Source organism: Stegostoma tigrinum, unplaced genomic scaffold (genome assembly GCF_030684315.1).
Source record: "Stegostoma tigrinum isolate sSteTig4 unplaced genomic scaffold, sSteTig4.hap1 scaffold_179, whole genome shotgun sequence".
NCBI lineage: Eukaryota > Metazoa > Chordata > Chondrichthyes > Orectolobiformes > Stegostomatidae > Stegostoma > Stegostoma tigrinum.
The window spans coordinates 131,173-147,144 of NW_026728119.1; the positions used below are offsets into that span (position 1 = coordinate 131,173).

Genomic DNA, 15,972 nt, shown 5'->3' on the forward strand with positions numbered 1-15,972 from the left:
CCTGACTACCTTAAGACCCGTAACTGTACAGTCTAAAGGGAACTGGTAGAGTGAGAATACCACTTGTTCCTTCCTCGGTGGCCTCAAACCGACAGCTTCACATTTCACAGTTGAAAGTGACAGCCAGTTGATTAGATTAGATTCCCGACAGTGTGGAAACAGGCCCTTGGGCCCAACAAGTCCACACTGCCCCTTGAAGCATACCAACCAGACCCATCCCCCTGTAACCCACACACCCATGAACACTATGGGCAATTTAACATGGCCAATCCGCCCAGCCTGCACATCTTTGGAGTGTGGGATGAAACTAGAATGGCTGGAGGAAACCCACACAGACAGTCGTCAGAGGCTGGAATCGAACCTGGTTCCCTGGTGCAGTGAGGCTGCAGTGCTAACCACTGAGCCACCGTGCCGGATGGCAGCACAGAAAATTGCGAGCTCTTAAAGCAGGTTTGGAGTGAATTCAAACTCCCAACTGCCCTCAGTTGGAATGATAATTGTCTGTATCAGCTGTACTTTTCCAAAACTGAAGGCATTTCATGAAAAACAGCAGTTATGCAGAATAAACAGACGGAACACTGCAGAAACTCAACATGCCTAGCTGTACTGGTTGGAAGTGAAACAGAGCTGACGCTTTCGGGAAAACGGGATTCTTGTTCAGAACATGTCTTTCCTGAATGGCAACACGTTGCCTGACCCGAGAAAATGTGAGCTTGTTGTGAGAGGAACGTAGTTGGCAGGATTTGAACCTGCGCGGGGATACCCCAATGGATTTCTAATCCATCGCCTTAACCACTCGGCCACAACTACAGGCCACTGACTGACTTTTAGTATTTCTTTTGACATGTATCTAACAGGAAAGGCAAGGATTCAATTCGTGATGTCTGTGCCACGACCCTAATATTTACTGTCACCCTGTACTTGATCAGAACAGAGTCGGCTGTTGTGGGATTGAATTGAACTAAACACGTTGATGAACGATAGAGTGGATGGAAAGGATCCATTTCCATGAGCGGAGAGATTAATTATCAGGGCAATGGATCGAGGAAGAATTATGTCCTTGCATTTTAATCGCGCCTTTCACCACCACCCAAATCACAGCCAATGAAGTACATTTGGAACAGGATCATCTTTGGCAAATCTAACGTGCAAATCAGGGCAGTTGGTTTAATGAGAGGTCTAAAAACAAAATGCTGGCACTGGAGACACCGGTGAGTTCACACAGAACTTTGGAGGCTGGTCATGCTCGGATTTATACCTGGGTGTGTTATCTCAGGGAAATGAGTTGCCCATATATGCAATATATGCAAATCTCTGGCTTCTATTTTACAGCAAATTCTGTATCCAGACAGCCAAATTTCCATGAATCCCATGTCTCCTAACTTTCTAAATGAGCCTACCTTGGGGAACCTAATCAAATGCTTATCTAAAATCCATATGCACCACATCCATTGCTCGAACTTCATCAATGTCAGTTGCCACCTCCTCAAAGAATTCAGTAAGGCTTGTGAGGCATGCCCTGCCCCTCACAAACCTACACCAACTATTTCTAATCAAATTGTGCTTGTCCAAATAATCATAACTACTTTCTCTCAGAATCCTCTCCAATAACTAGCCCACCACAGAATGACTGACTGTTCAGCAATTCCCAGCAGCAACCTTGTGCATATCCCATCTGGCCCGGGGGCTTATCTATCCTCATGTTTTTCAAAATTTGTAGCACATCCACCTTCCTAACATCAACCTGCTCGAGCATATCTGCCTTTTTCATGCTATCCTCACAATCGTTAAGGTCCCACTCACTGGTGAATACTGAAGCAAATTATTTATTAAGGCCTCCCCTACCTTATCTGACTCTGCGCACAAGTTTCTTCCACTATCCCTGATATGTACTGCCATTATTCTGACCATCCTCTTGTCCCTCACGTAAATATACAATGCCTTGGGATTTTCCTAAATCCTACCTGCCATAGCCCACTTCTTGCTCTCCTAAATCCATTCTTCAGTTCCTTCCTGGCTATGTTGTCGTCCTCCCGAGCTCTGTCTGACCCTTGTTTCCTTAACCTTAAGTAAGCTTCCTTCATCCTCTTGACTAGATGTTCCACGTGTCTCGTCATCCAAGGTTCCTGCTTCAAAGATCAGAAATGGGAAATGGGGAATGCGGACAATGGATTGTCAGAGAATGTGAAAAGAGGGTGAGGTGGATACACAGAGTCAGAAAGACACAAATAGAGACACATATTGTGACAGACACAGAAACGAACAATTCTCCATTCAACATGGCCGCTAACTGACAAAAGGAAAAGAAAAAGGCAACCATCTAAACAGACCCTTTCAGCACCTCATGGTAACTGAAGCAGCATTACAGCTGATAACGTCCCTTTAAAGTTGTAAAGTTAGCATGAGTAAGCAAGTGAGAGAGCGATTTTGATAAATACATTGATTCAACAGATAAAGTGACAAATTTCTCCCAACAATATAATACAGAAATGCAATATTAAACTAGTAGGGGTGAACAGTCAGTGGGTCTGAAACAACAGCTCTGTTTCTCTCCACAGATGCTGCCAGGCCTGCTGAGTTTCTCTACCAATTTGGGTTTTGTGTCGTTCCAGGCACCCACCACCCTCCGTGTAAAGAACTTTCCACACATATCTCCCTTAAACTTTCCTCCTCTCACTTTGAACTCATGACCCCTAGTAATTGAGTCCCCCACTCTGGGAAAAAGCTTTTTGCTACCCACCCTGTCGATACTCCTCATGTTTTTGTAGACCTCAATCGGGTCCCCCGTCAATCTCTGTCTTTCTAATGAAAATAACCCTAATCTACTCAACCTCTCTTCATAGCTAGCACCCTCCATACCAGGCAACATCCTGGTGAACCTCCTCTGCACCCTCTCCAAAACATCCACATCCTTTTGGTAATGCGGCGACCAGAACTGCACACAGTACTCCAAATGTGGCTGAACCAAAGTCCTATACAACTGCAACATGACCTGCCAACTCTTGTACTCAATATCCCGCCCAATGAAGGAAAGCATGCCATATGCCTTTTTGACCACCGTATTGACCTGTGTTGTCACCTTCAGGGAACAATGGACCTAAACACCCAGATCTCTCTGTTCGTCAATTTTCCCTCGGACTTTTCCATTTACTGTATCGTTCGCCCTTGAATTTGATCTTCCAAAATGCATCACCTCGCATTTGCCCGGATTGAACTCCATCTGCCATATATCTGCCCAACTCTCCAGTCTATCTATATTATGCAGTCATCTCTGACAGTCCCCTTCACTCTCAGCTACTCAACCAATCTTAGTGTCATCAGCAAACATGCTGATCAGACCACCTACACCTTCCTCCAAATCATTTACATATATCACAAACAACAGTAGTCCCAGCACAGATCCCTGTGGAACACCACTGGTCACAGGTCTCCAATTTGAGAAACTCGCTTCCACTACAACTCTCTGTCTCCTGTTGCCTAGTCAGTTTTTTATCCATCTAGCTAGCACACCCTGGACCCCATGTGACTTCACGTTCTCCATCAGCCTGCCACGGGGAACCTTTACAAACTTCTTACTGAAGTCCATGTAGATGACTTCTACAGCCTTTCCCTCATCAATCAACTTTGTCACGTCCTCAAATAATTCTATTCAGCTGGTAAGACATGACCTTCCCTGCATAAAACCATGTTGCCTATCACTGATATGCCCATTTTCTTCCAAATGGGAATAGATCCTATCCCTCAGTATCTTGTCCAGTAGCTTCCCTACCACTGACGTCAGGCTCACCAGTCTATAATTACCTGGATTATCCTTGCTGCCCTTCTTAAACAAGGGGACAACATCAGCAAGTCTCCAGTCCTCCAGGACCTCACCCGTGCCTAAGGACGCTGCAAAGATATCTGTTAAGGCCCTGGCTGTGCCCTCTCTTGCTTCCCTCAGTAACCTGGAATAGATCCCATCTGGACCTGGGGACTTCCTGCTTTCCACCACAATTTCTCTGCCAAAATCCCTAACATAGGGAAAACTCTAAACACTTACGTGTTGCATCTCTTTGTGCTTCTGTCCCTGTCTCACCTCCGGCTCCCATCTCATGAGCTGCTTGGTATGAACGTAGGCACATTATGAAGTCAATCTTTACCTGGAAGGTAAGGCAAGGGATTGTAAGATGGGGCAATGAGAAGCAAGAGTTTGTGCATGGCTGGGTAAAGAAGTACCAGTGTCTTATTTTCCTGGTTCTCCCAGATACAGATTCCAGGAATATGCACAGTGCATAATGGATAATTTGCCTGACAGGCAGAACTGTATTTTGCAAACTCTGTCCCGTCGCTTCACAAACTGAGATCTCCAGCACTGAAGAAAACCCCTTCAGGTCTGCAGCAACTTAACTCAAGACACTGTGTAACTTAGTCTGATTTCTAGCACTTCACTCACTGCGTCAAGTGTACGTCTGAACATGTCTGAACTCCAATCTTGTTCTACTCCGACAGGCAGTGAGTTGCATATTTTCATTGTTGGTGAAATGCTTCTCCTCCACCCTTCCTGTGATTCCTGTTGCAAACAAGGAGGCGGGAAGAAAACTCCTTTCCAATTTCCCTCAGCACTCAACCACAGTTGGCAGGATTTGAAACTGCCCAGGGACACCCCAATGGGCTTCAAACTCCATCTCCTTAGCTACTCGATGATGACTGCAGCAACACACTACCTACTCACCTTTCCAGGTCTCTCTCCCTGTGTGGCTGAGGAAGTGTGATTCATTACTTTTTTTAAAATCCAATCACATCACAGATTTCGAAAGGGTTATATTCAGTACATGGTGGGTCTAGTAGTTTCATCCTAATGGTGGAATATACATTCATTCAAAAATAAAGACATAAATTGCTAGATAAAGCTCAGCAGATCTGGAAGCATCTGTGTACAGAAAATCAGGGTTAACATTTTCAAAGATAATGAGAACTGCAGATGCTGGAGAATCCAAGATAACAAAGTGTGCAGCTGGATGAACACAGCAGGCCAAGCAGCATCTCAGGAGCACAACAGCTGATGTTTCGGGCCGAGAGCCTTGATCAGAGAGGAATGATGAAGGGTCTAGGCTTGAAACGTCAGCTTTGGTGCTCCTGAGATGCTCTTTGGCCTGCTGTGTTCATCCAGCTGCACACGTTGACATTTTCAAACCTTGTTTTATCTCACAGGTACTGCCGAGCCTGTTGATTTTCTCCAGCAGTTTCTGTTTTTGTTTCAGATTCCCAATATCGATTGCTCTTTACATTAGACATTTTTAAAAAAATCGAACCGCCTTTGTGGTTACTCATTGGTTGAGATTTCCATTTGGGGAACATTTTCCTGACTGCATTAAAAACTGGAACTGTGGAGCAAAGAGAACTGGTAGAGCGCAAAAATAAATCACTCCTTCCTGGGTGGCCGCAAAACACCAAATTTCAGCTTAACAGCCAAAAGCTCTGACCAATGGCGCCACAGAGACTGGTGAGCCATTTCCTGCATAAAGCCTTAAAGCAGACTCTTAGTGAATTCAACCTTTAAACCACTTTTCTTAGAATGACAATTTTCCTCAATCAGTTTTATTTTACCAAAATAAAGCCTTTGGCATTCATTGTGGAGACAAGGCAACAGTCTGATCCCACCCTCTGCAGACACATTTATGTCACTGGGAACCCTCTCTCCTACTAATGGGGCTGTCTGCCTTCAAGACTTTCAGTGTCTTGCCTGTTCCCGAGTTTTCTCATTGCCCCGGAGCCAAGATGAGTTTTAAATTCCTGATGTGCAGGAACGAGAATCCTTTCAATGTCCCAGATCAGATCATGTCCGGACAACATCAGAGTCAATGTATTGGCCTCTTAAAGAAGGGTTAGGTGACATGACTGCTTGATGTCACTTGGAAAGTTCACCCTTCTATAATCAAAATGATGCCAGAGAACGGCGACTGTGTGCCCGTTTCACTGTGCCCAACTATTCCAATACTTAGTCCATGTAACAATAAAATCTATATCTAAATCTAAATTTATTCTCCTGTGATTCCACTGCCCAGAGAGTTTCAAAAGATTCACAAAGTTGGGGGCAAGCTTTTCCATTTTGCTTGCTTAACATTTTCCAAAATGCCAACTGACAATATTTTCCCAAAATTTCTTCACAATCCTCCACCTCGCACCACATGCATGGATGAGAAATCCTGTTTTGTGGACTGAATCCCACGGCCAGGAATGTTCTCTTTGGAGCAAAGATGGTTAACCAAGGATTTCCTGGGGCTGTGTTTAATGACAGGGGAGGGAGTGGAGGGATGGATGGGTGGGTAGTTGGAGAAATTGTTGCCATTGCCTGGTGTCAGTTACCAAAGTGTTAGGTTCAACGATATTTATTGAAAAACAGAATTTGTTTAGATTAAATATAGAGAATGCTGCAGAAATTCAACAAGTCCAGCAGTATCTATGGAAAGAGAAACAGAGCTAAGAGTTAGAGCATGGTAAAATTCTCGTTCAGATCTCATGTTTCCTGAATGTCAACCAATGGGCAGACCTGAGAAAATGTGATTTTGAGGTAGTGGCATTTGAGCGAGAACTCATTGAGCATGAATTTCTTTAGAATAAGCAAGTTGAAGCAACATCGCTGGCAGGACTCAAACCTGTGGAGGGAAACCCCAATGGATTTTTAATTCATCGCCTTAACCACTCGACCACAACAATAGGTGCTGACCTGGTGTTTAATATTTTTTCATGAAAAGGTTTCAACAGGAAAGGCGATTATTCAGCTGTCCTGTCTGCCCCACAACCTGATGTTTCCTGTTACCTGATAATTGATCAGAAAGGAGGAAGTTGTTGGGAGATTAAATTGAAATACATACATTGATGAAAAATAGAGTGGATGGGAGGGATCCATTTCCATAAGTGGAGAGATTTCCATTAAAGACTAGGCCCGAATCCACACTGCACATTGGCTTATCAGTTACTGGTCTCTCCCCTCCTCCTGGCTGCTCCTTCTGGTCCCAGGAAATACGTTGTAAAGTACAGGCCCGAATCTGCATGGAGCTTCATTTATAGACTTACTGAATCCTGTGTCCTACCCCACCTCCCAGCTGCTGCTCCAAGAAAGTGGCTTGTAAACACTTGGCCTGATTCCGCACAGCACAATGTTGACTGGATCACCAGCTGCTGTGTGCCTCCCTGGCCACTGCTCCAGGCTAAGTGCTCCAAGATGCTTGATTTACAGGCTTACCATTTTTTTGTGTCCCTCCCCGCCATCCAGCCACTACTCCAAGCTAAATGCCCTGTAAAGGCTAGGCCTGAATCAGCATGCATTAGATTTACCAGCCTCTGGATACTGTGGCCCACCTCACTTGCTGGCCACCTCTCCAAAAACGTAGCCTGTAGGACTAGGCCCAAATCTGCACAACACTAGATTTATAGGCTGACTGGGTGATGGTGTTCCTCTACGCCTCCTGGTTGCTGGAGCTGCTTCAAGGAAATTCCTGGTAAAGACTAAGCCCAAATCTGCACAGTGTTAGTTTTACTGGCTACTGGTTACTGTGTCTCTCCCTGCCTCCCAGCCACTGCTCCAAGAATATACCCTGTATAGTACAGGCCTGACTGGGCATGAAGCCAGATTTACAGGCTTACCAATTACTGTGTCCCACCCCACCTCCCCGCTGCTGCTGTGTTTCAGGGAAGTGCCCAGTAAAGACTAGGCCTGAATCTCCATGGCACTAGATTTACAGGTTTACCGGTTACAGTGTATTTCCCACTTACCCGCCTCTGCTCCAAGACAGTGCCCTGTAAAGACTCGGCCTGTCGGTAGACCAAGTGCCCGGGAGAGACTAGGTGCTAGATTTACATGGTGACTGGGTTACTGTGTCGCTGCCCACCTTGCGGCAGCTGCTGCTGCTTCATGGAAATGCCCAGTAAAGATAAGGCCCAAATCTGCATGATGCCAGGGTTATTGGCTTGCTGGTTACTGTGTCCCTCCTGCTCACCGACCACTGCTGCAAGAGTGTGTTCTGTCAAGATTTGGCCTGAATCTGCATGACATAACATTCATAGGCTCACTGGTAACTGAGCCCCACTTCCTGGCTGCTGCTCCAAACTAAATCCAGGCCCAAATCTGCACGGAGTTAGATTTACAGCTTTGCTAATTACTGTGTCCCACCCTGCCTTCCTGAGGCTGCTGCTGCATCAAGGAAGTGCCTGGTAAAGGCTAGGCCTGAAATTGCACGGTGCTATATTTACCAGCGAGGCTTCCCGATTACAGTTTCCATTCCGCTTACCAGCCACTGCTCCAAGAAAGCGTTTGGTAAAAATTAGGCCTGAATCCACAAGTGGTAGATTGAAGCCTTACAGGTTGCCATGTCCCACTCTGTCTCCCAGCCCTCTCTCTAAGAAAGCATCCTGTAAAGTCTAGGCCCAATTTGCACGACACTGGTTTCATAGGCTGACTGGATTATCGTGTCTCTCCCGCCTTCCGGGTGCTGCAGCTACTTCAAACAAATGCCTGGGAAAGACTGGGTCCAATCCGCACAGAGCTAGATTTACAAGCTTACTCGTTACTATGTCCATCCCTGCCTCACAGCCGAGTTTCCAAGAATGTGCCTTGTAAAGAATGGGCCTGAACCTGCACGGAGCTATATTTATAGGAGCCTCGGCTACAATGTTCCTCCCTGCCTCTAAGCTGCTGCTGCAGGCTAAGTGCCCTGTAAAGACTAGGCCTGAATACACATGGTATTGCATTCATAGGCTCATTGGTAACTGTCCCTGCTTACTTGCAGCTGCGCCAAGCTGAGTGCATTGTAAAGAGTACGCCCAGTTCCACACAGCACCAGATTAATAGTCTCACTGATTACTGTGTCCATCTGTGCCTCGCAGCTGCTACTATAGGAAAATGCCGTGCAAAGTTCAGGCCTGAATCTGCACGGAGCTGAATTCATCAGCTTACAGATTATCGGTCCTGCCCTGCCTCCTGGCTGTTGCTACTACATCAATGAAATGTCTTGTAAACACGAGGCTTGAATCTGCGTGGCACTAGATTTATAGGTTTACTGGTTAATCTGTCCCTCCCTGACTCCTGCGAAAGGTACAACTCAGTGTTCAATACCTCAGAATCAAATTGATGACAAGTACAGACGTGATGGGCTGAAGGGCCTCTCTCAGTGTTGTAAAACTCAAGAACTGACTCTATCTGTCCTTCACTGTCTCCATTTATCTCTCATATATATATATATATAAAATATATATATAAAATTCGCTAATAAACAGTCATAATAGTTATTCCAATGACTGTCAACACACAGTGAAAAAATCTGTCTGCGCACCAACAGATGGAAGATTCTGTTTTCCTTAATACAAGCGAAGTGATTCCCTCTTCACTACATTATATACCATCATCACTCCTTGCCTACTCAGTTAACCTGCCCATATCTGTTTGCAACCTGTTTGTATCCTCTCAGTTTCCTTCCCACATAACCATATATTTTAGCTCAATCTGGATTAATGGTTTGAATTTTCTGAGGATGTGAGCAGGTGCAGGTGTATACCGGCAGTCTGGAGAAATAAACAAACACGTGAAAGCTAACAGATGCGGAGTTAGAGTTCCTCAAAATAATCCACACCAAACACAGGCTTCCAGGACTGGTACAGCATAGGGTTTGATGCCACCGAATCAAAATATCACTGGCTGTACATTATAAACGGGTGCTAAGCTTTTCAGTAAATTTCACCACACATTTCCTTTTTTTGAGAGTTTCTGTTCTGCTCTGATTCACTATTAGACTCCTGTTCTTAACATTCACAGGAACAGTTACCTGAATCCCACATGCCATGCCCTGCTCCCAAACACAACACCTGATTGGAATATGAGATAGCAAGAACTTCAGATGCTGGAATCAGAGATAATAAAGTGTGGATCTGGAGGAACTCAGCAGGTCAGGCAGCATTAGAGGAACAGAAAAGCTGATGTTTTGGGTCGGGGCCCTTCTTCAGAAATGAGGAGGAGGATGGGAGCTCAGAAATAAATAGAGATTTTAGGGTTGGTTGGAGGGTGATAGATGAGTGCAGGTAGGCAATGGTAGGGATTGGTCAGTGAGGTGGGAGAAGTGGATAGTTGGTAGAGAAGATGGGCAGATTTGTGCATCAAGAAGGCAGGGATGAGAGGAAGGGTTGATCTTGGGATGAGGCTGATATTTGTGTGGAGGGAAATATACCACTGGCATTACGCCTCACCTCTTCTTCCATTACATTGATGACTGTATTGGTGCTGCCTCGTGTTCCCACGAGAAGTTGCCTTTCACCCCAACTTTAAATTCACCTGGGCCATCTCAGATACCTCTCTCTCCTCCCTCAACTTCTCTATTTCCATCTCTGATGACCTCCTTTAACCGACACCTATTTCATGCACACTAACTCCCACAGCTACCTAGACTATACATCCTCTCACTCACCTTCCTGCAAGAATGTAACCACCTACTCCCAATTCTTCTGCCGCCACAACATCCGCTCCCAAGATAGGGTGTTCCACTCCTGCACATCCCAGATATCCACATATTAAAAGGATCATAATATCCCCCCTCCAGCAATTGAAAAAGCCCTCAAACACATCTTTTGCATTTTCATTACCTTTGCCCTCACAACGTCTCCACCCAACAAAAACAAAAAAAGGCAGAACCCCCCTTTTCCTCACATATCACCCCACCAACCTTCACATCCAAAGTATCATTCTCCACCACATCTGCCACCTACTGTCTGAGCTCTCAACCAAAGATATATTTCCTGCCACAACCTTATCTACCTTTTGAAGGCTCACTCTGTCTGCAGCTGCCTCATCAGCTTCACATTCCCCACTGCCCACTAACCCCACCATCCTCGGCACCTTTCCCGGCAACTGCAGGGGGTGCTACATGTGCCCCTACACCTTCCTCCTCACCTCAATTCAAGGCAAAAATCAAACCTTCGACATCAGACACAGGGGTTCACCTTCACATCCATCTGCATCATCTGCTGTTCCCAATTTAGCCTCCTCCACATCGGTGAGACTAAAAGGAGACTTGGATACCATTTTGCACAGCATCTGCACCCTGTACACAACAAACAACAACTTCCAGTCGCGAAACATTTTAACTTACCCTCTCACTCTCGAGGTGACATGTCCGTCCCAGGCCCCCTCCAGTGTCACAATGACGCCACCATCAAACTAGAGGAGCAGCACCTCGTGTTCCACCTTGGGAGTCTGTAGTCTGATATCCTAAATGTGGATTTTACTAATTTCAAAATCTCCCCAGCCCCAGCCTCATCCCATGACCAGCACTCCCTCTCACCCCCAACTCCTTGCCCTGACACAACGTGTCTATCTTCTCTCCCAACTATCTACTCCTCACACCTCAATGACCAATCCCCATTACTTCCCACCTGCACTCACCTATCACCATCCCATCTACCTTCTCCAGCCCCTTCTTTATTTATTTCAGCTCCCTTTCCCCTCCCCCATTTCTGAAGTAGGTGCCCAGCCCGTAACGTCAGCTTTCCTGTTCCTCTGCCTGTCCTGCTGTGTTCCTCCAGCTTCACACTGCTATGTCTGATTGGATTGTGGAGTGTTTTTATTTCAATTGTCCTTTGTGGGCTGTGGGCGCCACTGGCTGGGCCAGCATTTCTCGCTCATCACTAGTTGCGCTTGAGAAGATAGTGGTGAGCTGCCTTCTTGAACTGTTGCAGCCCTCCTGCTGCGAGTTGACCAACAATGCCAATAGGGAGGGAATTCCAGGATTTTGACCCAGCGACAGTGAAAGCAGGGCGATAAATCTCCAGCATCTGCAGTTCCCATTATCTCCGATATATTTCCAAGTTAGGTTGGTGACTGACTTGGGAGGGAACTTGGAAATGGTAGTGTACCCATATATCTACTGCCCTTATTGTTCTCGCTGGAAGTGGTCATGGGTTTGGGAGATGCTGTCTGAGGATCTTCCATGATTTTCTGCAGTGAATCTTGTAGATCGTACACAATCCTGCTGCTGAGAGACATGAAATTTTCAGTGTTGGGGGCACGTCTGTCTTGAGCATAAACCAGTTGTGTGCTTGTCTTAGATTAATTATATTTATGCGTAATTGAGCTTTACTGTTGGGAAAACCCAATTTTTTTTGTCATTCAGTGAGTGTGCGTGCGTGTGTGCATGCCCTATAACAATGGGAGGCAAATGCTCCTTTACGCTCATACTTATGATGAACCATTCCGTCTGGGTCCTTGTACATAAATCACAGAAAGCACATGTGGTGCCACCAAATTTGGAAGGGTATCTGATGGTTTGCCAGTTATTACCAGCTGATGGCACTAAGAATGTGAGGATGTCTTGCTGTGATCGTACATGGATTTAGGGTAGAAAATGGACACAATGAAATCAACTCAAAACAAGGAGCAGATGTATGTCACAATTTATAGATATTCCAGGAGAGACAGACAGAGAGCAGAAGGTAGGCACACATATATACGCTGACTAAGGGACATGGAGCCACAGAAGGTTATTTGGCATCTAATCCAGTCAATCTGTGATTAAAAAAAAAAAATTCACTGGTAAAGACTTGTGACAAAACACATTGCAAAGTGGACAGAGGAATCTGCAAATTATACGCTAAATAGTCACAACATAGCATGAATTTGTGAGGGTAGATCATGCCTGAAAAACCTTATAGCATTCTGTGAAGAGGTGACAGAACACCTGGATGAATGTAGAGCAGTGGATGTGGAATTCGCGGATTTAACTAAGGCGTTTGCTAAGGTTCCAATGATAGGCTTATGCAGAAAGTTAGGAGGCATGGGATGAGGAAAATGTGGCAGATTGGATTCAGAATTGGCTGACCATTAGAAGACAAAGGGTAGTAGTGGATGGAAAATATTCAACATGGTGCTCAGTTATGTGTGGTGTACCACAAGGATCTGGCCTGGGTCCACTTCTATTTGTGATTGTTGTAAATGATTTGGATGTAGGAGTAGAAAGGTGTGTTAGTAAGTTCACAGACAATATGAGGGTAGATTAAGTTGTGGCCAGTGCGGAGGGCTGTCCTAGGTTAAAAAGGGACATTGATATGATGCAGAGCTGGGCTGAGATGGAGTTTAACCCTGAAAAGTGTGAGGTGAATAATTTTGGAAGGACAAACTTAAAAGCAGAATTTGGGTTTATGGAAAGATTCTTGGCAGTGTCGAGGAGCAGAGGGATCTTGGGGTTCATGTCCACGTTCCCTGAAAGCTGTCCCCACGTGGATAGAGTTGTTAAGGAGGCACATGGTGTGTTTGCTTTCATTAACAGAGAAATTGAGTTCGAGAGCCATGAAGTTATGCCCCAGCTATGCAAAACCCTGGTTCGACCTCACCTGGAGTATTATGTCTGGCTCTGGGTGCCTCATTGCAGGAAAGATGTGGAAGCATTGGAAAAGGTGCAGAGGAGATTTACCAGGATGTTGCCTCGAATGGAGGGAAGGTCTTATGAGGAAAGGTCGAGAGAACTAGAGCTTTTCTCTTTAGAACGACGAAGGATGAGGGGTGACTTGATAGAGGTGTACAAAATTATCAGAGTTACAGATAGAGAGGACATCCAGAGACTTTTTCCCTTGGGTGGAGGTAGCTATAATGAGGGGGCATAATTTTAAAGCGAGTTGAGATAGCTATCGGGGAGATATCAGAGATAGTTTCTTTACCTGGAGAGTGTTCGTGATGTGGAAGGCATTGCCAGAGAGGGTAGTAGAGTCAGCCTCGTTCGGGGCATTTAAGCAGCTATTAGATAGGCATAAGAATGATAGCATAAGGTAGGGGTGGAGGTTAGATAGACCTTAAGTTTAGGGTAAAAGTTCAACACAACATCGGGGTGAAGGGCCTGTACTGTGCTGTACTGTTCCATGTTCTATGTTCCAACATATTCTGGTTTGGGTCTGGAAGCTGTTCCCAATCTCTTCACCAACAACTCCTTATTACCCCATTCCCATTGTGTTCCCATTACAACAGTGCCTGTCCATTTCTCATACTGTTCCCCTAGCAACAGTTTCCAAGACTGCTCACATTGGATTTATCTGAAAACTGACTTTTGCTCTCTACTTCCTCTATTCCTCAAGAAACAATCTCCTGTTTCACTCCCATGCTGTATGCAAACAAACGTCTCACTTTCCATACCCATTCTGTTCTTGGAGAAAGTGCCTCTGGCCACAATACCATCATACCCCATTACCCTACAACGGTCCATTGTTCTGCTCATGCTCTCTGCTCCTGGCAACGTCCTCTTGTTATCCGTCACTGTTGTGCAAATAATGGCCAGTGGACTAACACACGCTCTTCCAGTAGTAATGGCCAAGGAACTTACCCCACTCCATTTGATAGGAATGGGGTTTGCAGCCCTACTAGTATACTTGTCCTTTATCAATGGTCTCAGGCCTCACCCCACACTGTCACCCTCGCAATAACCTGTAATCGCACTCTGACTGTTTCCGTAATACTGACATTCAACCACACTTAACAATGGGCACGAGACCAACCCACACTCTGATCCTCCAGTAATGATTAACTGTTATACCTCCAGCCTACTTACTTAACAACAGGCTGTGTCCCAGTCGCCACTTTGCTCCCTAACAATTACTGCATCTTCAACCCCAGCCTGCCTTCCCAACGCAGCCACAGCATGTGGACCCAAGCTCAATATGTTTCTCAAGCCCTCAATCCCACACTTTTCCCGTAATGAGTGCCTGTGGTCACACCTTCACTCTGTTCCCAGAGCAATGTCCTGTTGTTCCACTCACACTCTGTTTCCTTAGTAGTGGGCAGTGGTCCCATACCCAGTCTGCTCCCCAGCAACAGCCTGCAGCACCACTCCAAAATCTGTTCCCTGAGCAAAACAGCATGCTGTTGCAATCCCTACTTTTCCCCTGGAAACGTCCTGTGGTCCAACTCTGACTCTGTTACCCTAGCAAACGTATGTGGCCTCACCCCCATGCTTTTCCCCTGCCAATGGTCTGCAGCATCACACCTCAGTATGTTACCCTAGCAATGGCCAGTTGTACCACCTCCACACTGTTCCATGGCAATACCCTATGGAGCCTTGGCAGCTGTGTTCTCCAAATAGGGTTATCTGGCCCAACTTCCACACTTGTTTCCCAGCAACAGCCTGTGATCCCACTCTCTCACTGATCACCTAGCAATGGCCTACGGACTTACCCCACGTCTGTTCGACTCGCAAAGGCCTTGTATCCCATAACCATGCTGTTCCCCTAGGATCGGCCTATATATACAGAGACCCACTCTGCTCCCGAACAAAGACTCCAACATTGTTTCCACGGCAATGGTCTGTGGTCCATCCCCATTCTGTAGCCTCAGTAATGGTCATTTATCATTCCCTCCACTGTTCACCGAGCAATGGCCAGAGATTGTACCCCACTCAATTTGCTATCAATGAGCATCCTGGCCCCCAGTCCAAGCAATTGCCAGTGGCCCCACATTCACGATATTTCCCAGGAAAAGGCCTGTTGACCCACAATCAATCTTTTCCCTAGCTATGCCCTGCATCCTGATTCACACTCTTTTCACCCAACAACAGCTTGTGGCTCCAGGGCTACTCTCTTTCCATAGCAACGGCCATGGGCGCAACCCCACTCAGTGGCCCTAGAAGTGGTCTGTTTATGACTCCTCTGATCCCTTGGCAACAGCTTATGATCCCACTCCGACACAGCTCTCCTAGCAATGGCCAGTGGTTGTACATTCAATCTGTTTCATAGCAAAATCCCATGGACACACACTCACTCTTTTCCCCAAGCAACACACTCTGGGCGCCCCCCCCCCCCCCAGCAATGATACCGTGGCAACAACCTACAAAAACACACCCATCTGTTTCCTCACAGCACACTGGTCCGACTCCCTCTCTGTTCCCCTCATTCTGGGAGGTGCTTCCACCACCACTCTGTCGTCCAGTTATCATCCCCCATTTTGTTACCTAGCAATGTCCCATGGAC

At 46.0% G+C, this 15,972-nt stretch overlaps 1 non-coding gene across 1 annotated transcript; it reads right to left on the reverse strand.

Annotated features, from left to right (window-relative positions):
• Nucleotides 1-728: 728 nt before the first annotated feature.
• On the reverse strand, nucleotides 729-810 carry trnas-aga (transfer RNA serine (anticodon AGA)). The gene has a single exon. It is a non-coding gene; the product is annotated as a tRNA-Ser (tRNA).
• Nucleotides 811-15,972: the final 15,162 nt, after the last annotated feature.